The sequence below is a fragment of the Corvus hawaiiensis genome, chromosome 17 (genome assembly GCF_020740725.1).
Source record: "Corvus hawaiiensis isolate bCorHaw1 chromosome 17, bCorHaw1.pri.cur, whole genome shotgun sequence".
Lineage (NCBI taxonomy): Eukaryota > Metazoa > Chordata > Aves > Passeriformes > Corvidae > Corvus > Corvus hawaiiensis.
In genome coordinates, this window is record NC_063229.1 from 10,699,851 (window position 1) to 10,719,805 (window position 19,955).

The following is a 19,955-nucleotide window of genomic DNA, read 5'->3' on the forward strand; positions in this document are numbered from 1 at the left end:
CTTTCCTTCCATTTCCAAGCCCCTGTTCCACCACGCATAGATGACCACATTAGAAAAATATACAAGATTGAACCCCAAATCAACTGCGGCACAACAAACCGTGGAAAACGTGCGCTCAGCCCTGTCCTGGACAACGTGACACGCACACACACACAGACACCACACACGTGCTCACACACACGCACACACACACATTGCAGAGCGCTCAAAAACACCCCAAAATCTCATCCCCCTCCTCATTTCTGCTGAATAAGTCAATAATAAGCAGCCTTTGTCTGTCTGTTGCCACCGGGATGCGGCCCAGGCACCAGAGCAGCGCCGAGCGGCCGCTGCCCCGTCACCAGCCCGAGCATTGCCTCGGAGCTGACCCACAGCCTGGAGGAGAAAGCAAAATCTCTTAAAAATTAAGCCCAGATCTCTTTCAAATCTCAGACAAAGGTTTTGCGGGTTCTAGGCCTCTGGTTCCTGCCCCAGAAATCTCTCTGTGTAGGAAAGGCATCAACAGAGTTTGTTCCCTGCTATAATTTCAGACATTCTTCTACATTTTTTAATCTTTCTTAGAAAGCAATTCATTTTCTTAGAAAGTAATTACACTTACAAGAGGTTTGGGAATCAGATTTTTCTATCAAGCCTCCTCTCCCTCTTTTCTCTCTCTGTCTCCTTTTGGTCTTCTTAGCTGCTGCAGGGCTTTTTTTTTTTTCCAGATCTGTAATAAAAAAAATAAATAACCCCCCTCCCTCCCCTCTTCCCCTAGAAATATACAATTTGCTGATTTGCAAAGCCTCTTCCTATGTGGAGGAAAGCTGCCTGCTCTCCCCACAACTCGCTTTCCTGGCCTCCCAGCTCCTTGAGAAAGGAGGAGGGCCTTGTGCATTACAATTCCATTCAATCTCATTCATTCTTGCCTCTTTCTAACGGTCTTTGGACAGCAAATCCACACCAACGGGGGGTCCGAGCCCCCTCCCCGGGCCCCCCCCAGCCTTAAACACACACAATAGCCGTCAGCTAACAGCACAGCAGCAACTTTGAAACATTCAAGCTTCTGAAGTGAAGAATGCCCGCAGCTCCCCAACCCCCACCCCACCACTTCTTCCTAGGCTTGACATTTAAAAAACATATAATGATCTTAATTTTAAAAAGGGGAAGGGGGGGAAAAAAAATCCTCACTTGGGTCACACTTGGTTTCTCAGGGCAGGATTCTGGTGTCAAGAATTTCCTCGGCAGGAGAGGATTGCTCCATCACATAGCTAATTACCTGCTTCCCCTCTCTGGCTCCGTGCTGCAGAAAGGCTTTTCTCTTCCTTCCCCCCCTTTCCCTGGAGATGTTTATTTGGTTGGATCAATCACCAGGACAGTTTCCAGCCTAATTTTTCCTGGTCACCTCGAGAAGGCACAGCTGAGGGCAGGGAGGGGCTGGGGGCGTGGGGGGGTCCGGGTTATTGTGTGCTTGCGGTGCGGATGCTGCACTTGTGTGGGGTTGGGAGTGGGGTCTGACATCCCCCGGGCTCCCCCAAGCCCGGGGGTCACCCCTGTGCTGGTGTAATGGGGTGCACAGCTCCTTCCCTGTGGTGGTGGCACAACTGGGGTGGGGGGTTCATCCTGGTGGGGATGGGGGACCCTCTCCTGCCCCACCAAGGGGAAGGTGTCTCCTACCTCTCAGATGGGATGTGACCAATGAGCCACCATCTCCCCCCTAGAAATGTTGTTCCTGCCCTGCTCCTGCCAGCCTGGGCTGCGGAGCTCAGGCCTGGCCACTTTATCCCCATCTCCAGCCTCTGCTGGCTGTTGAACAGAGCCAGAGCCAGCCTTGGACACAGTTTCCCCACACCAACACCACCAGGGTTTGAAGCCTGTGTATTTCTCATTTTTGCATTTTCTAAGAGTGTTGTTTTTATCATCTCAACCTTCTGATCGCCCCCTTCTTCCCCAAGGAGCACCCTGATCCCAACAATGCTCCCCCAAACTCCAGGACATTGTCCCAGGGTATATTTTTCCTGGGAATGGGGAGGAGAGAGGTCCCTGCATGAGAGCCCTCTGGGGTTCTCACTGAAATCCAGGTGGTTTTGGTTCAGGTCTTCAGTGGTGGTGGCAGGGGATCACTGTGCTCAGCAGAGGCTTCACGGGGTTTCCAGGCACTGCTGACTCTCCTGACCGAGGCTGCAGCTGCTGTGCCCTCCCTGGTGGAGGGGACAGGCCAAGTGGTGCTCCTGTCCCTCAGGGCTCAGCCTGGCTCTGCTGACACCCTTGACAATTCCCTCAGAATAGGGAACAGGGCAGCACAGGGACCCCCTGATTTGGTTTGGCTGCTGAAAGGGAAGGAGAAAGGAATGAGGGAAGGAAAAGGGAAGAGGAAGGGGAAGGGGAAGAGATGTGCAGCAGGGCAGGGCTCTGCTGTCCCCACTCACTCCTGCAGTGGGATGTTGCAGCAGCACAAGCATTAGCAGGAGGGGGAGGCCACAGCTCCGCTGCACATATTTGAGGGAAAAGTCCAGTCCTAGAGGCAGCCTGTGGCTACTGCAATTCTTTTAATACAATTAAAAATCAATGACACTCTGTGCATGCACACAAATAAACATCACCTCTCTGCATCCCCGCTTCCCTGCCCACCCCCTCTTGGAGCCGGTGGGGAAGGCATCTTCTCCAGAGCCTGTTCATTACTGCTCTACTTAGGTGGGGAATTGCTTAACTGGTCTTTCTCCAGTAAATCATATTAACTCCAAGCACAGCTATTTATAAAATGTTCCACAGCCCAAGAGTACGGCATCCAGATCACTTGAAGAAAATTAGGCGATTAGGCGTGCATAATCCAAGCCCAGTGCGTCTATGTACAAAGCCTCGCCAGCCGGGCTGCCTTCAGCTATTCACTGACATTAAAGAAATCACCGGGTTTATTGGAAACCCAGACCGGGCCTGAGTCCCAGCCAGGGATGGGGATATAACCTTTTGCAGGGCAGAGCGTTCCCAGATGGCTTCTGATGGCTGAGAAATGAAGCCCAACCTGAGAAAGTCTCCCCTCCCCAGCCCTGCTCCTTCCCTTCCTGCAGAAGGGCCCCTCCAGACATATAAAATGCAGCACTCCAGGCTGAGTTTCTCCCCCCCTCCTCCTCTTGCGACCCATTAAACGTCTTCTATACATTTCCTCTTCATCTTGTCAAGGCCAGTTGCTCTATGACTGCTGGTTTCCCAGGCAAATCACACCAATTTCTGAGTTGATGTTGAAGGTCCACATTGGCTCAGCAGGGGTCCCAGCGAAGCACTCATCCATGGAGCCGGAGGTCAGGCTCTGCCCTGCTTCGCCAGCTGAATTATTATGATTTTTTTTAAAGTCGTGTTGTTCTTTGAACATTTACAGATCTGTTGGCGACGGGGATAACAACAATAACCAAACGAAGGGTGTCCTCGCTGCAGACATGCTTCTGAGCCTTTCTGAGAGCGAGGATGCTGAGCAGGATGCAGCTCCTCCAGCTTTCTTTCAGCCTAAACTCCTCAAGCGAGAGTTTTTCAGGAGGAGGCTGATGGGGTGCAACTCCCCCCACAGCCACCTCAGGCAAGGGCTTTGCCCCGAGCGGCCGGCAGCTGCAGGCGCCCGCTGCACAGCCGTGCCCCTCGGGCTCTGTCCACGCATGTCCGAGCTTGCATTCACATTTTAAAAACATTATTTGCTTAAGGGTGTCTGGCTGCCTCATCTGTGCCTGGGCCGGGAGCGTGGCACACAGACGGCCGTGGGCAGCCCCTGTCCCTGTGCAGGCTGGCACACTCTGGGTGTGCACGGGCAGGAGCGTGAGCACTGCCCCACACCCCCAGCCCCGCCTGTGCAGGGACTGCAGAGCTCAAAAAGAAAAGAAACCTGGTTCCTGCTTTTGCACCCTTATGCTCTTTTCCCCTCTCTCCTTTCCCCTTTGCCAGCTTTAGCATTTTTAATTAAATTACAAGCCTCAATAATGTTTTCCTAACTACAGTTCCCTGCTTCCTTGTGGAGTAGTGTGTGGAAAGGTATAATTTTGCAAACAGTTTCTTTAAGAGCTGGGCCTGAAGTACCATCAGCGATGTGTGTGAATAGAAAAAGAAACACCTCCACAAAAGAAGGGATTGTTAATGGAGGACAATCCAAAGGGGGCCCACTAAGGCCTGTCCTTTACAATAAGGATGGAGGGCGATGATTTGAATGCAGGGGGCCCTACTTGCAAATCTGGACAAAAACAAAATGGTAATAAGGGTTGAATCCCTCAGTGGTCAAAGCAGTGGGCAGCAACTGGTCTCTTTAACTCCCCCCACCCCCTCCTTCTCCCAAATCAGACCCCAAACAAGAGGAACTCTCCTCCTCTTTAACTTTATTTCCTTGATTAGCTCCAAAAAAATAATCACCCGGGTGGACTTAGGGGAAATTTTTTAGGGCTGTTTGAAAGGACAGAGCTCTCGTTCTGCAGGTGCTGAGGGGACGCGCCTCGCTGCGGGCAGGTAAGCTCTGAGGGGCTTTTCTTTCTTAGCACGGGATTGCCGAGGCAGAGCTGGGATGCAGCTCCGTAGGGCCCTTCCCATCAGCGCAGGCTGCACGTACGGATGCTCCGCAGAGATGCTCTTGCCTCCCCGCCTGCCCTGCCTCCAGATGTTGCATCATTTCGCGGGGTCAGTTCATTTTATAACACTGCTCGTAGCTTCCTCATCTTGGAGCCAATTAAACCCTCGCATTTCAGGGGGGGATGTGGGGGGAATTAATAATTACAGTGCTGTGTTTAAATACTGCTCGCCACTTATTTAATGGGGTTTCTGCAAAATGTTGGGAAATGGCTCTGGGAAACCGGGTGCAGGCTCTGCCTGCACTGAGGGCCGTGGGAGGGGAGTCTGGCTGTGAATGGGTCCTGAATGCTGGGAAAGGGGGTGCAAGGGCTGGAGACATCCCTGGCTGATGCTGCCGCCCCACCAAGGACCCCCACAATTCCTTCCCCCCTGTCCCCATCCCTCTGGCTTTGCTTTCCCCTGCACCCCTCTCTCAGCCCAGCTGTGATTTTCATCCTGGGTGGGGAGGTGCAGGAGGGGGGTGCTCAGGGCTCCCCCCATCCCTTGGCACGGTCTTTGACCCCCCAGGCCTGACGCCCCTGCCCTGCTCCCCACCATCTGCTCAGGGCACCCCAGAGCCAAGCACGGATCTGTCTCACGGGGGGAAAATGGGAGCAAACCCCCCATGGCTCTGGTGGGCACAGCCACAGCCCCTCTCCCATGCGTGTGACACTTCCCATGTGTTGGGGCAGCTTTACAGCTCCTTCCTCATGGATAAGCTGAGTGCACCAGGGTTTATTTATATATTTATGTAACACATATATGCTGGGGTGGCACGTGTCTCTGGATGGCCAGGCTGCGTGTGAGCTGATGCTGTAACGCCCTGCGTGCTCCACATCCCCGCAGCCGTGTCTGTACAGCCTGCATGGCTCGCTCGGAGCCTGCAGGACACATTGACTTCACGGAGATATTTTGCAGAATGTGTCTGTAAAATCTCTACAGCTCCAAGCTGGGCCGGCTGTGCTGGTGTCCATCTGTCCAGACACAAGGACACGTCTTGCCTGCAGAGGTGTTGTTTCCCCATTCCGTGTGTGAATTCTGGTGTTGTTGCCTCGGCTTCCCCTGCAGAAGTTGAGCAGCACTTTCAGCTCAGTCATTCCTCCACTCGGGAGTGGTGACTGAGCTGGGGCTGAGTCAAGGCTGAGCTGGAGGCCCCCACTCAGTGGGGCTGGAGCATCCCTGCACCCCCTCCCTCTAACCCCAAAGCCCTTCCTGCAGGTATCTTCAATACTCACTGTATGGGAGAGCAGCCTGACATTAGGGAGTGCTCCCAGGTAGGCTATGGGAAGAGCTTTTTTGTAGGAAAAAAAAGGAAAAAAAGGAAACACACCAAATTTCTGACTGGATTTTTTTGCTCTTGAAAAATGCGTTTATCCTGAGCCATCCCCAGGAATGTGGTCCTGGCTATGAGGGCTTTGCAGAGAATGTTTTACCTTAAGGAATGGGGGGAAAACAGGTTTGGCATTGTGGGTTTCCCCCCTCACTTACCGAATCAGCCCATCTGAAGCAAAGGTCCCAGTAAAGGGGACAGGCACCTTCCTGTGCCTGATGCCACACTCCAAGCAACTGCCGAGGGGACAAATACCCATTAGTGCTTTACTGAGCATCCCTGTCTTCCCCTTTCCCCCTTTCTTTATTTACCAAAAGCGCTTAGAGAAGGAAAAAAGATCTGACACCCACCTCAGGTTTCACCTCTCCTTATATATTTATCCTAAAAATACGAGCCCCTACTGGAGGTAGGAGCCTGTTTGATCCAAGAGAGCTTCCCAAACACGTTCAGCTCGTGTGAGCAGCCCGGCAGCGGCTCCCGGCACTGCTGCGAGCCGCTGCAGCAGCCCCTGAGCCGCAGCATCCCGAGCTGGGGCCGCGGTGGGGAAAAGCCAGTGCAGGTACCTGCGGATACCACCCCGGCCGACATCTCTGCCTGGCATTCCTCTGCGACGAGCGTGACAATCGCTGAATGAAAGGAAAGCACCTCACACTTGATTACGACACAGTAACACTCCTGCATCTCTGCTGCTGCAGCGTCACCTCCGTATTTTCTCCAGCGGAGTTTTGGCGGGGGGGGGGGGAAACATACATTTTGTGTGCGTTGAACTGCTGCTTTGGTGCTGTCTCGAACCATCAGCCCTGTCTGTTTGGGATTCTGGGTAGAGGGGTTCATCTCGGGGGTTGGTTGTGCTGAGTTGGATGCTGTAGTTTCCAGAGGGAAAAGTGTGCATGTAAACACAAGCCCTGGTGCTGCCCGAGGGGTGCTGGGACGCCGGGGGATACTTGGGTTTGGGGGTTTGCCAGTCCTGCTCCCCCCGTGAAATGCGCTGATAATCTCACATTAATGCCGAGATCTAAGGCAGAGAAATAGTGCAAAATAGTTCCTTGCACGGGGAGAATTCGTATAATGGGAAATGCAAACTCCAATGTTCCTCCTTCAGACAAAACAAGACCATATTTAACAATGCCTTGTTAAAAATAAAGAGGAAATCTATTAATGTAATAACTAAATTGCTGTTACAGGCATCAAAGCACCCTGATGCTTTGAGGTAACTTTATTTCCATCAGTCTTTTTAAAGAGCACAACACTAAAAAAAAATAAAATCCCCCACCATCCCGCCTCACCCAAACGCTGCCATTTTACTCATTAATTTTGTAATTAATCAGTTAAGAAGTTCTGACTTATTGGATTAAAGGGACGGGGAAATGCAATTCCGCCCAGCCTCATTTTAATAGGCGATTGTGAAATTGCTCTTTTGAGTCTCTGCCTCAGCTCTGCGCCGGGGTGAGGGGGCGGCGGCCGCGGGAGCCCCGGGGCCGGGGGCACCCTCGGGGACCGGCGGCTGCGCCCCCCTCTCCCGGGTCCGGGGAGCGCTCGGGGCGGGCCCAGGGAAGCCGCTTTCTCCCCTTTGCAGCTGGGGAACAGCAGCGGTGGGTGGGCACAAGGGGTTCTCCCGTCCCCGCGGTGCCCAGGGGCTGCGGGCATCCCTCCCTGCCCTCCGCGGCCGCCTGCGGGCACAGGGTGGGTCTCTGCCGCTCCGCTCCCAGAGCCAGTCCCGGACACGGTCCTTGGCTCAAAAGGCAGGGACAGAGACACTGTTTCCCCCCTCAGCCTCCCCCGTGCCTGTCTCGACTCTCCCTGGCTTGCCTGTCCCTGCCCTGTCCCTGCCCTGTCCCAGCCCTGCCTGTCCCAGCCTACGCCTGCCCTGCCTGGCCCTGCCTGCCCCTGTCCCCTCCCCAACCCTCGGAGCTCCCCCCAGCCAGCGGCCCCTGTCCTGGCTCCCGGGGCAGTGGGGACAGCAGTAGGTGGGTTTTGAAGGAGATCGGGCGCAGTTTGGGGTGGATGAACTGCAGAGCCCACGCAGCCATCGAGCACTTGGGGGTGGCTTTCGAGGGGACCCGGCCTCTCCCCATCACGCATCAAAGGGCCCTTGGGTTTTTTTCCCTTAAATCGAGCCCTGAGTGGATCTGGCTGGTGTGTCCCCAGAGTGACAGCCCTGGGTGTCACAGCCAGTGGCCCGGTGACCTGCTCCCAGCTCTCTCCTCCACAGACGCTCCGGGTTTGTCCTTCCCGCGGACACCCGCGCTGTCACAGCGGGCAGGGCGGTGCAGGGAGCGCTGCAGCCTCGGCTGCCGGTGAGCGCCTGCCCAGCCGTGCGGACCGAGCCCCGGGCAGAGGCAGGAGCCAAAGGAAACAGCGTGGGATTCCTTTTTTTAATTTTTTTTTTTTTTTTTTTTTTTACAATATGCGCTTTGCAATTAGACACGTCCAATGGATTATTTCTCTGCCTCTGCCTTTGATCTTTTCAAAACTAGACAGCTTTATAAATACCATCCCTCTGTTTTCAGCCATTTTGCAGTTCTTGTACAATTAATGTACCGCAGCGATCCACTTCTTTTCTTCTTCTTCTTCCAATTCTTCCCAGGGCAAACAGGCACTCCTGTCCACACTGTCCCAGTGAGATTTATTTCTTCTCTCTCCTTGTGTCATCATCAACACCCTAGAATAAAAGAATAAAAATTTTGCTGGACAATTTTGAAGAAATCAGGGATGAGGTGTAAACCCACTGCCCCGACCCTACCACACAAGGTCTGTTACTATCATTAATTTGTAAACACCACAAAACTTACATACATAAATGCATGATTTAAGCTAATTATTTACTAAAGATTTTTTTTTAGCAGTGCAGCAAATCTCTGGAGTTTCTGCATTTGCTTTGCACTTAAAAGAAGTTGGTGCAAATGAAATCAGCACATTAAAGTGCATCTTTCATTAGAGGACAGGGAGCACGGATGAAATCTGTCCCACCTGTCTCCATGCCATCTACCGGGTGACCTTGGAGCCGTTCATTCATGTGGAGTTCTGTGCTTGGGTATTCTCATTCCTCTTATTATTATCTCCTCTCTTTTCCCTCCTCATTGCCAAAATTCCCAGCCTCTCCAAGGTACTCAGGGAAAACCCTCAGGGTTAAAGCACTTTCCTTGGCTTTGCTGCTAGAGATGTGAGCTGGTGCCTCCAGAGCTGGAAGGGGCAGGGTGAGGAAGCAGAGGGATGGGGATCCTCACCAGGCTCTCCAGCACTGAGGGAACTTCTGCTTCTTATTTGATGGAGGCAGTAAAAAGTAAAGACAGGAGTTTTTCTAGGAGAGGAGATGGGATGGGGGGTTAAGAGATATTGAGTGATTTCTATCCAAGTCACTCTTTTTTTACATAAAAACAAAACGCAGTAAATGTTGTCCCTTCTCTTGCTCTGCACAGACATGAGAGGAAGGGAGAGCTGGGGAGGTGGCTGTGGCAGGGAGCCCATGTAGGACCTGTCTGTGGAGATGTCAGGTCCAGGCTCCGCTCACTGACAGCAGGGAAAGATTAGTTGAATGTCACCCTCACTGGCAGTGAAACATTTCTTTATCACTTCCAGCCCTGCTTCTTACCCTGCTTGGCTTTTCCCCCTAAAGCATTTCCATTGTCCCTTGAAAAAAGATGAGCGGAGACCTTGTCCTGCCTCTTTCTTTTCTTGCTCTCTCCCTTTTGTTGGTCTCTGCTCCTGTACTTCTCTCTCTGGCAGTCCCTGCCCTCTCTCCCTCTGCAAACCTTTTCTGTGAGAGAGCTCTTCTTGGTGGGCATGGAGGTGAAAACCCAGCTGGAGACGATAAAATCCACTGACTTGGCTCTTTCTACCCCTGAAGATCTTTCCTCAGTGAGATCATAAACGCAGTTTCTCACTCAGCCTAAGCCATGAATTTTAAGTCCTCGGGACAGAGACTATTTCATATGGTGTGTGTTTGTGCAGATTCAGCACAAGGCAGGGACCAAACTGTTATTTTCCAAGTATTTCCACTTCCCTGACTCCTACAGTGCCACAGTTCCATCTTTACTGGAGGGATGTATTTTTCACATTGCTCTTTTTTTTACCCCATGCATCTGTCTGACTTGCTCTTTGGGGTTTATAATTTAAGACATATTGTTTATTATTTATAATATTAATAACAGGTATCATCGTGCTATAGCAATTAAATAATTACAGAACCCATTCTGGTTTGGTCAGCCAGAATGCCCCATATGGCAGGAATATACCTCAGAATGCAAAGAGCTGAATATGAACAGAGCTGGGCACTAAATGTTAGGTTTAGCTTCCCATAAACTTAAATATGTGCATTTCTTACCCAGTAGGATCCTCCACAGACTCATAAAGCAAGCAACAGAGTGATCTCCCCTTAAGATGCTCTAAGAGCTTGGAGAAATTTGTTAAGAGTGCTACTTCTGTAGGCACTTGTTACCAGGAATCCATTATGAGATTCACTGTTTGCCTTTATGCCCACTTCTCTGGGCTTTCCCAAGCCTGCTGTAGCCTCTCATTGGAATCAGGGCATCCATTTGTGACACTGGGTTTTGTGAGAGAGTGCCTAAAAAGATCAGGACTTCCACTCCCTAGCAGCTGATCCATTGCAAACAGTGCCACCGTGCTCCACCCCCTCACCTGCCCGAGAGTCGCTGTAGCCGGGGCAGATGCCTGGGCCAATGCCCAGATGGTGCAGCACACGGATGTTAAACTCGGGAAGTAGTAGAGCCCAGCCTGCCTGAGAAAGCATCTCCCCACTCATCCATCCTTCACTGACTCCCTACTCGGCAGCAGATGTGATTTCATTATGGCACAAGGAGTTCCCAAGGCTCAGCGAGGCTGGCGGCGGTAGAGACCCTTCGCTGCATTGAATCACAGCCATTTGCAAATGCCAAGTGGATTTTTCTCCCCTTCAAATCAAGGAGAGAGGCTGAAGATAGTGAGAAGAAAGCCAAAGATGTGGAAGGTCTGAAGGGTGTTTTCCATGCCTGAAGGTCTGTGTTAGGTTTAGCTGGGGTAGCCAGAGCTCTCTGATCCCTGCATCCCCACCGTCCTGACGATGAAGGGAGATGATTCAAATTTTCAGCCTCTTCAGTTTGCTCCTTTCCCATGACATGACAGTTCTAGTCCAGCAGAAAATTTATTATTTTATGGCCTGATTTCATTTCTGGACTTTTCCTTCCCCTCAGACTCTGTTGTTCTCTTGCATATGTGATAGTTCAAGAGAATTGTGTATCAGCAGAGCCGAATCCTGTGTGGTGCAGAGTTGACCATGGCCATCGCTCACAGACCCTCAGAGCGAGAGGCTCAATGCAGTCACCACAGAAAACAATATTAATCACTTCCTTTCACCTTGCTGCCACTTAGCTCAGATCATAGTTAGAGCCAGCCCAAGGACAAGATTAAAAACCTCACATCAGTGAACACAGATACCAATGAAATCTGCAGAGCTTAACCAGCTCCTGCAAGCCGAGGATGGAAGGTGACACCTGGGCCACACCGATATCTCTGGGGTGTTTGATCCAAAGACTGGAAGCTTCTAGACAGGCCACAAATGGAAAAGTGATGGTTATGCATACTTTAAATATCTTTTTCTGTCTTGGTAATATAAACCTTTAAAAGGTTAAAAAATAAGTGATTCATTGGGGTCAGAGTAAATAGTAACAGGAAAAAGAAGTTCGCTCACAAAAAAGCTGATTTTTTTTTCCCTTTTACTTTCTTTCTCCCCTCTGTGTCTGAAGAACAAAGTTTATCTGGACCCCAAATTTTAAACTGGACACAGCCCTATGGAAGTGGACCACAGAATTCTAAATTTTTTTTTTAAAAAGGGAAAACATTACTTTTTGATGCATGATTTCAACAAATGTAATTTCTACACTTGAATACATACCCCAAATTTCAGTGAGGAGTCTGTGCCCAGAAAAGATCAGGCTTTGAGTATTTTTCAGAACTCCTCTGTAGGAATTTGCATGACCTGGTCAGATAGTTTTAAAAGCCAGTTTTTCCATTTTCGTTGGGAAAATGAAACAAACTCTTGATGACCTAGAATGTATATATGGAGGGAATCAGATGATATAGCTACAAGGTCATAAATGCTGGGAATATTAAAATTAATAGCAGAGCTCTTGAGTTAATGAAAAGCCAGTTAGGGCAATAAACATCTAAAGGAACAGATACGAACAAACCTTCATCTTAGTTCATAGAAGAAGGGCTGTTTACAGCTCTCCCAGATTTTAGGGCCAGTTCCTCTCGGAGTGGGCAGTAAATGAGTGATTCAGATTCAGAATTTCTTAGCCATGTACAACCAAGTCCAACAATGGGTGCCCTGGCTGGCTGCTGAGCATCCATGAAAACCCAGGGATTCGACACTCCTGATCCAACATGCACATGGCTCTATTCCTACCCCTGACAGCCTGGGCACAGCCTCAGCTAATGGGCTGTACACAAAGGAGATGTGAATATATGACAAAAGAGAGTCCAGCTCCAACCCTGAAGGCAGAGCTTGAAATCTCCTCTGTGTTAATATCCAGAACTGGCCTCTCTGCACAGCCTGAGTCTGTGTATTCAAATAACAGCAGGTCAGTCAGGAATATCTCTCATCCCTGCTTTTATTCCTCTCCAGCCTCTCTCTGCATGTTCTTTGTCCGACAGAGAGCTTGTACCCAAATTCAGCATTCACCTCTGTGGTGTGATGTCCACCTCGGCCACTTTGTGCTGCATCTAGGGGATGATCTGTGAGTCCCCAGAGTGCTGAATGTCACCCCAGGTACAAGTAGGGAAGGGAGGAAGGCTGCAGTTTGCATTTTAAATCCTGAAAACATATTTTAAGGGCTCTGCTTCTGTCTGTTCTCTAGTTTCTGAGAAAAACTCAGCTAAGGGAAGATTTTGGTAGAAACCCAAAACTGACATTCGCCTGCCTTTTCCAGGTAATGCATATGCATGCATGCAAAACTCAGGCATTGGTTGTTTCTGCCTCAGGATTAAAAGCTATGGCATGCACAGAAATAGAAGCCCATCTTTACAAAATTGCTTTTGAAAATTCCATATGCCAGTTGCATACTCTGCAAAGATGTAGAGCTTGAGTAGTGGTACAGGGATGGGGCTGCCAGCCAGGAGCATGAGCAGTAAGCTCAGATTCCCTGCAGGTCTGTTCTTTGTCTTAGGGTCATTTTTCGTTCCCCAGCCTGTTCTTCCATCTCTGAAAGGGAGGAGGTTAATGCTAAGTGTTTGTTTGTGTCTCAGAACACTTCTCAGCAGCAACACTTTGTTTGTGACCAGGAGATTGACCCCACATTTGCCAAAATAACCTGAATTCCTATGAAGGGACTTTTATGTTTAGCATGTACAAGAAATACAGGGATGGCTCTGAAAGCTGCGACTTAAAACCCAGGTGGGTTTTAAAAGGGTAAATGTCACATCACAGTACCAGGAGTTATGTCAGAAGATGATGTGCAGGAAATAAAGGAAAAATGTGAGGGTATTTTGGAAGAGAAATAAAAGTACCCCAAACCCCTCTGCAATTCAGCCCAGAGGCAGCCCTGACTTCAGCTGTTGTTAGGAAAAGAGCAAAACCCAAGTCCTGGTTGTTCTCCATCCCACTCTGAACGACTTCTGGGTAAAATAAATCTTTCCTGCTTTTAAAATAAATGAGAGAGCTTCACAATGCCAAGGCCATTTAAATTTACAGTGAAATAACGCCAGGAAACGATCCGAGCTCCAATTTGTATTCCCGGTGTTTTCCTCCAGCTCAGGAACACACAGTCACACTTTGGCTCGTGTCTTGGGGTGAGCGCCCAGCCCCGTGCCCCGGGAGGCTGATTTGAATGTAAAAGCGAGCCCGAAGGAGCCGGGAATGGCATTTTCCTTTCCCGGGAAGGTGCAAAGGGAACGTCCTGAGCAAGGTCGCACCCTGCGAGGGGCTTGTGCCTTCCCCGGGATGCGGGATGGGGCAGTAGGGCTGGGCTGCTGCTCCCGTCTGCCTCCCCCAACTCTTTGTTTCCCACAGAAGGTGAACCTTCCCGGGAATGCTGCGAGCAGTGCAGGAAGGATTCAGCAGCTGAAAAGGTTTGTGATTTTTGTCAAGCGCAACTGGAGCAAAAAACAGCACAAACCCAAGCCAACACCCCACCTGAACAAAACATACCAAAAGAACCTTGTAGCTAAAACCTGACATCATTTAGGTTGAGTTTTCAGTCAGGAGACTGGAAATAGTGGAAGGGTTTTCTCTTGCCCTTCCCTGAGCGGTGTTGCAGTATTTTGGGATATGCATTTTTCCTCTTTCCAGACTTCTACCACAGAAAGGATTTCTTTGGGTTGTTTTGGGAGGTCTGGGAATTGCCATTTTCTTTCCCTTCAAAGCTCCTATTGGAAATGTCAGGACCCTTCCTGTCGATTTTCCCAGCCATTCATTAATCCATTTCATTTAGTTTTGTTTGAAGGAAAAGAGGTGTTTCCTCCTTATTTCTAGCAAAATTCTCCCGTCTGCTTTTGTAGCTGCTACAGCTTCCTTTTTGAAAACTCGGCTTTTAATGTGAGAAAGCATTTTGAAACAGCAAGTTTTTAGCATGGAAATTTGCATTTGCTTTAAATGAGCTTTAAATGTGTTTGTGTGAGTCTTATTACAGAAGTTTTCTATTTCCCAGAACTTCCATGACATTTAAAGTCAATCAAAGGAGATGGTCCTGGGGAGGGGTGATGGAGAATACCCTCTGTAGAAATAATTTGAAATAGGTGCAGTCTTTTTTGAAAGATTTCATCTTTTTAGGGTCTGGGTTGGAGCCTGTTTCTCCTGTGATTAACTGGGGCATCCCTGTCGTCTCGATGGAAACACCAACCAGTGCCTTGTTGCTAAAATCTTTTGAAGTGTGTTTGGAGGATGAATGCCCAGACACAAATTGCTAATGTTAAGCTGCAGAGTCCTGGAAAAAAAAAAAATTAAAATTATGTTATCAGGCAGCTAAAAGAGCGACTACCTGCTCAGAATGGTCTTGGAATAGAGATAGGTGACTGGAATGAGAATGTGACCACCCATAAATTGAGCGTGAGGCTATGATATTTTTTGCAATATTTGTGTTTTCTGATTTGGAGCTCAAAAACATGGTTTGAAGTTTTTGTTGTGAGCAGACTTAGAGAACCCCCAGGTTCCAGCAGGATATGGTCTCATCCTTTGGGTAGATAAAGTGGCAAATAGAAGAGTGGTGAAAGAAGTGAAAGGCATGAAGGGAAGATGCAGATAAAACAGATTTTTCACTCTCTTCCCCTCTCTCTTTCCTTGCATTGGGATGATTTCTATTTTATTTCTGGATGTCGAAGAAAACAGCTTCCTTTTTTTTCCTCTAACAAACAAAAAACCCCAAAACCCACCCCCAAACCCCACCAAAAGCCAAATGGAAATTAGAGCTGATTTGAGCTGAGAAATCAACATTTGAAAACTCAGCTGAACTTACCCATTCCCCTTGCTGTCATTATTCTGCATAAGCTGGATCCATTTTTCCCCACTGCAATCAGCTGTGAAGGAGAACTTCCATCAATTTCAGTAGGAACAAGCTAGAACATGTTAGATTTAAATATTTGAATCCTCAGCTGTGCTACCCAGGCATGTCAATCTGTCTTAATACTTTATTTCAGGTTATTATATTAACAAAATTCAATGATATGCTACAACAAAATTGCATTACATGCTCTCTCTGTGTTTTGAGCTATCATACTCCATACGCACTGGCATCCCTCCTCTGAGTGTGTGATTGTATGTGAGCCCTGTCTCTAAATACGTTTCAAATATGTTACATTTTTAATTCTTCAAGGAAAAAAAAATCCTGGAACAACAACCAACCAAACACACACATTTCTTCGATTGTGAAAAGAGATTCTCTCGAATTTGTATCTCAAACAACTCAGAGAGAAAGAGCAAAAGCTCTGGGGTTGGGTATGAGCTGCCAGACATCACAGCGAGCAGCACTACGGGATCCTCCAGCCAAAAGAGAATCCAAATTAGTGACCTATATTGGGGATAAACTGGTCATGCACCACAAACATGATTCTGTAATTAAAACCTTCCCTGGTACAGACACAATTGATGCCCAGTGTGCGCGTTGAGGCATACAAAGCAAAACAACTACACTGGGAGAGTTAACTTTTTTTATCTAGTTCTGATGAAATGTGGAAAATACGAGCTGGGATGTGCAGGGCAGCCCTGGGATGCACGGCTCAGACACACACACGGCTGCAGGGATGGGGAAGCAAGGCAAGAAACAAATACAAACCAGATCCCAGTGTAGAGCTTAATCTCTCCATTATTTAGAGACAGAGAGTCCGTCGCTGTGTACCAGCCTCTCCCGGTGTCAGATATGCACCCCAGCTCAGAAATCCTCTTTTTCTAAACTGGGGCTAATTCTGCAGAGCGTGTGTTTGGCTTTGGGAGCAGCCCCGGGCTCCGCTCGCCTCTGTTGGGGTGAATTCCAGCACCGATGGGGCTGCGCTGGCATCAGGAGCCTTTGCTGAGTCAGGTTGTGCTGGCGCCCCACCTCGCAGCTCTGCATCTGCTGGGAGAGGGGAAAAAGTACATTTTTAACTGTTTAATGCGTGAGGTCAGGCTGCAGCGAGCGGCGGTGCTGCGGTGGAGCCAGCGCTGTCTGCCGGGGACGGTCACTCGGGAGGGGGCTCTGGGGACGCTTTCTGCTCCAACACACGATTTAACCCTTTCAGCCTTCTGACAGCTGAATAAATAGGCAAATGAAGCAGGGCTTAATCTAGTGTCCACCCCCTTCCAAAGGCCCTGCACTAAAGAACTTAAGGAACTAATTGCTTCTGTATTGCTATTGCTGCCCAGCCACTGCTGAAAGCCTCCTGGAGGTTTGCCTTCGGTCTGTGCTCTGCGTGCCAGCCTGATTTTGCTGGAATTTACTATATTTCCATATTAAAACAGCCAGGCCGGGGGGAAAAAAAACAATGGAAGAAGAAAAGGGAAAGAAAAAGAGAGACTCATTAAAACTGCATCATGTCACCCGGCTGAACTTCCCATCCCTCCACTTCCCCCCTCAATCAGCAGCGAGGGTAACAATTAGATGTGATAGCTATTCCTAATAGGCAGCAGTTAGCGCTCGCTGCTCCAGCTCTGGCTAAAGCAGGAGAACCCTGGATCATCCCCTGAGAGGTTACAACTGATGAGGCTCCGATGGCCACATAAACCTCTCCCAAGCAGGGCAGGAACCGCAGGGCTCTCCCCCCTCCATCGCTCCGGCTCTGGATCCTTTTCCCGCTCGGCACAGCAGCATCAGCGTGGCACAGCCCGTCCCGAGGCTGGGCTGCAGCTCCAAACCCGGCCCCTGCAGCCCAGGGACTCCCGGCCAGGGCGGCAGCCGCGCTCAGCGCCACTCAGCCAGAAAATTTGGTATTAGGAGTGGGAGAAAAGGTCACCTTGGAGGATCAGAGATAGAGAGTTAAAAGAAAGGGGCCGGGAATGGGAGGGAGGGAGGGGGTATGGGGGGAGGCTGAGGAGGGAGAGAAGGAAAGGGACGTAGGATTTCTAAGCAGGCCTGACCCGGGAGGATAAAATATCCTGTTTTCATTGGTTCAAATGAACCATTAGGGAGAGAGTAATTTGTTGACCTTTTTGCTGCCTTATCATGAGATGAACAGCCTTAACATGGGCTTCACGTTTGCCTTAACCCCACCGTAAATCATAGAGGAATCGATTTTTTCTTTTTCCTTTCTCCCCCCCCCCCCCCCCCCACTCCTTCCAAAATATATAAATAAAGAACAACAACCAGGAAACCAGCCTATATTTTGAGATGATTTAGCTGAGCAAAGCCAGGTAGATACGTGCATTGGTCAGACTCCATGGATGTTGTCCCCTGCCTTCCTTATTTGTTTTTGTTCTCTTTTGGCTGAGCAAGTGGGAACCAGGGCTGTGCAAAGGCTCTTCTTCCTCTGGGAATTCAGGCTGGAGGACAGTGATTTTCCTCTTATTTCCATCAGCGTGGCTTGGCAGTGGTTCCAATGAAGTCAGTTTGCACTCTCCTAAAGCCAGTCTCTTTCCCCAGCTCCTGCAGATAGTCTGGCATGATTTTGGCCTAAGAAAGGCAGGGCCAACACGAGGGTTTGGTTGAAATGACAGTTTTAGAGTTCGCTGTGGACCTTCCATGCAAGGTTGCCATCTGTGCAAGGAAATGGAGCTTGCAGAGTTTGGAATACGTCAGCTTGCTGGGGGTGTACCCAGGAGCTGCTCATTGCTGAGCCCAAACCACACTCAGATCTTGTGAGGGACTGGCTTTCCTTGGGTTTCACTCCAACCCTTGATTTGCAAACTTTGGAGGCTTCAGAAGAGTCTGAGCACTGAACACCAACAACAGATACACCCAATATGTTGCAGCAGAACCAAACATTTTTAAAAAAGCATTGGAAGTTCTCTGCTTTGGTGTGGGAAGAAACCACCAAAAAGCTTTCACTGCGTCCAGGTTGGTTTGGGATTATCAATCCTAGGGTGTCTTGTGTTTGCTGTGAAGCAGCTGCCACGGATGAGGTGGGATCCTGCCAGACAATTCCTGCCCTTTGAGGAAATTCAGCCTCACTTGAAGCTCCTCAGCTGCAGCTCCCACCCAGCTGAGCCAGTCCAAAGGTTCCAATCTGTCCACAGTGTTTTGTACAACTTCACTCGCAATATTTGGTTGTCTCTCCTTGGCACTGCAGGGAAAATGTTCTGCTTTCACACAGAAAAACATTGACCAACTCTAAACAGAAAATTACTTGAAATTGCAGGTTAGCCAGGATTTCTTACTTTGCGACGTTTGTGTTTCCATTGAGTCTCTTATTATAGGAAATTTAGATATGGAGCAGAAGCATCTGGCCTTCAAAGGACCCTGAAATTGCCATGGGATATTATGATAATGCTGCTTTTATGTGACTGATCTTTTCCATTTGTCCTTTGCTCTCTAGGTAACAGCTTGGAAAATGTCACCTTTCAGTAGGTGAAGAGAATGCTGCTCTGTGTAGGGTTTGTGATACCAACTTTTATTATAATCATTCTACATGAGATGCAGATCATCCAGCAGCCAGGAAATTCTTGTCAAATGAACCCAAATCAGGAAGGTCAAATGTTCTCATGGAGAATGCAAGATAAGGATGACTTCTGTGCCTGCTCTTGAATATAGCATCTTCTTCCATCAGAAAGATATGTAAAATTAATTCTAGCACCAGGCTGGGTAACAATATACCCGTGTGTGCCAGGCTAAAAATAGCCCTTGGAACTGCATTTGTAGTACACTGAGAAGTATGTGATTGCCGGGAGAGATTTCAGAACTTTCTTTTTTGCTTTCTGTCTTACATTAATTACACTTTCCAAACATATCTTTAACATATTGGATGTCAGGATTTGTGTGACCACCTTGGGTTTTGGAAGGTGTTGGATTTTTAGTGGTAGTGTAGCTATCATGAAGGTGGATTTCATTACATTAAGAGTTTAAAGAAGTTATTCTTAAAATAAATTATAACCTGAATAAAAAACACATAACAATACCGTTTTATAAAATGGCATAGGTCTGGTAGTTTAACCAAAAAAATCAATGAAAAATCAATTACAGAGCTTTATTTCAAAGCATTTCCTACGCAGTGCTTGCAGAGTAAACTTTACAACACGCTGTTATACGAAAGCAAAGAAACATATTAGTGAATCCAGCTTCTAAACCAAAGAGTAAAGTGAATGAAACATGTGTTTAAAGTTAAAAAATAGAAGAAATAGCAGAGGAAAAAACCCTTCTAACAAGCTTTGCTTCCTGATTTTATTTATTTATCTATTCATTTATTTAAAGCAAGTAACATAATGTATTAAGCTTTGAAGTAGGAGAACGTTTGTGTGTGTGGTGGGGAAGGAGCAGGGGCTGGAGGAGTCCCTGGTGCCTTTAACGCCTTTACAGTGATGTTTGATCTTCATCCCCATTCACCCCCAGCTCCAAACTCAGCTCACACCTTTACTCTTAGAAATGGTGCAGAGAATTCTCAAGGATAGAAATCTGGGCTTTCCAGGGAAATTCGTGGAAATTCATGCATCTTCATGCAGTCCCAGCACACCAGG

The 19,955-nt window shown here is 48.6% G+C and overlaps 2 long non-coding RNA genes across 3 annotated transcripts in view; one reads left to right on the top strand and one right to left on the bottom strand.

Moving 5' to 3' along the window:
• Positions 1–4,502: 4,502 nt before the first annotated feature.
• LOC125334847 overlaps positions 4,503–19,955 on the top strand; it is a 140,977-nt gene continuing 125,524 nt past the window's right edge. For both annotated transcript variants that reach the window (XR_007207258.1, XR_007207259.1), the window contains exon 1: positions 4,503–4,626. This is a non-coding gene — a long non-coding RNA (uncharacterized LOC125334847). The remainder of the gene's footprint in view (positions 4,627–19,955) is intronic.
• On the bottom strand, positions 8,264–17,193 carry LOC125334845. Its single transcript, XR_007207256.1, has 3 exons — positions 16,150–17,193; positions 15,334–15,433; positions 8,264–8,549 (listed from the first exon to the last, which is right to left on the bottom strand). It is a non-coding gene; the product is annotated as an uncharacterized LOC125334845 (long non-coding RNA).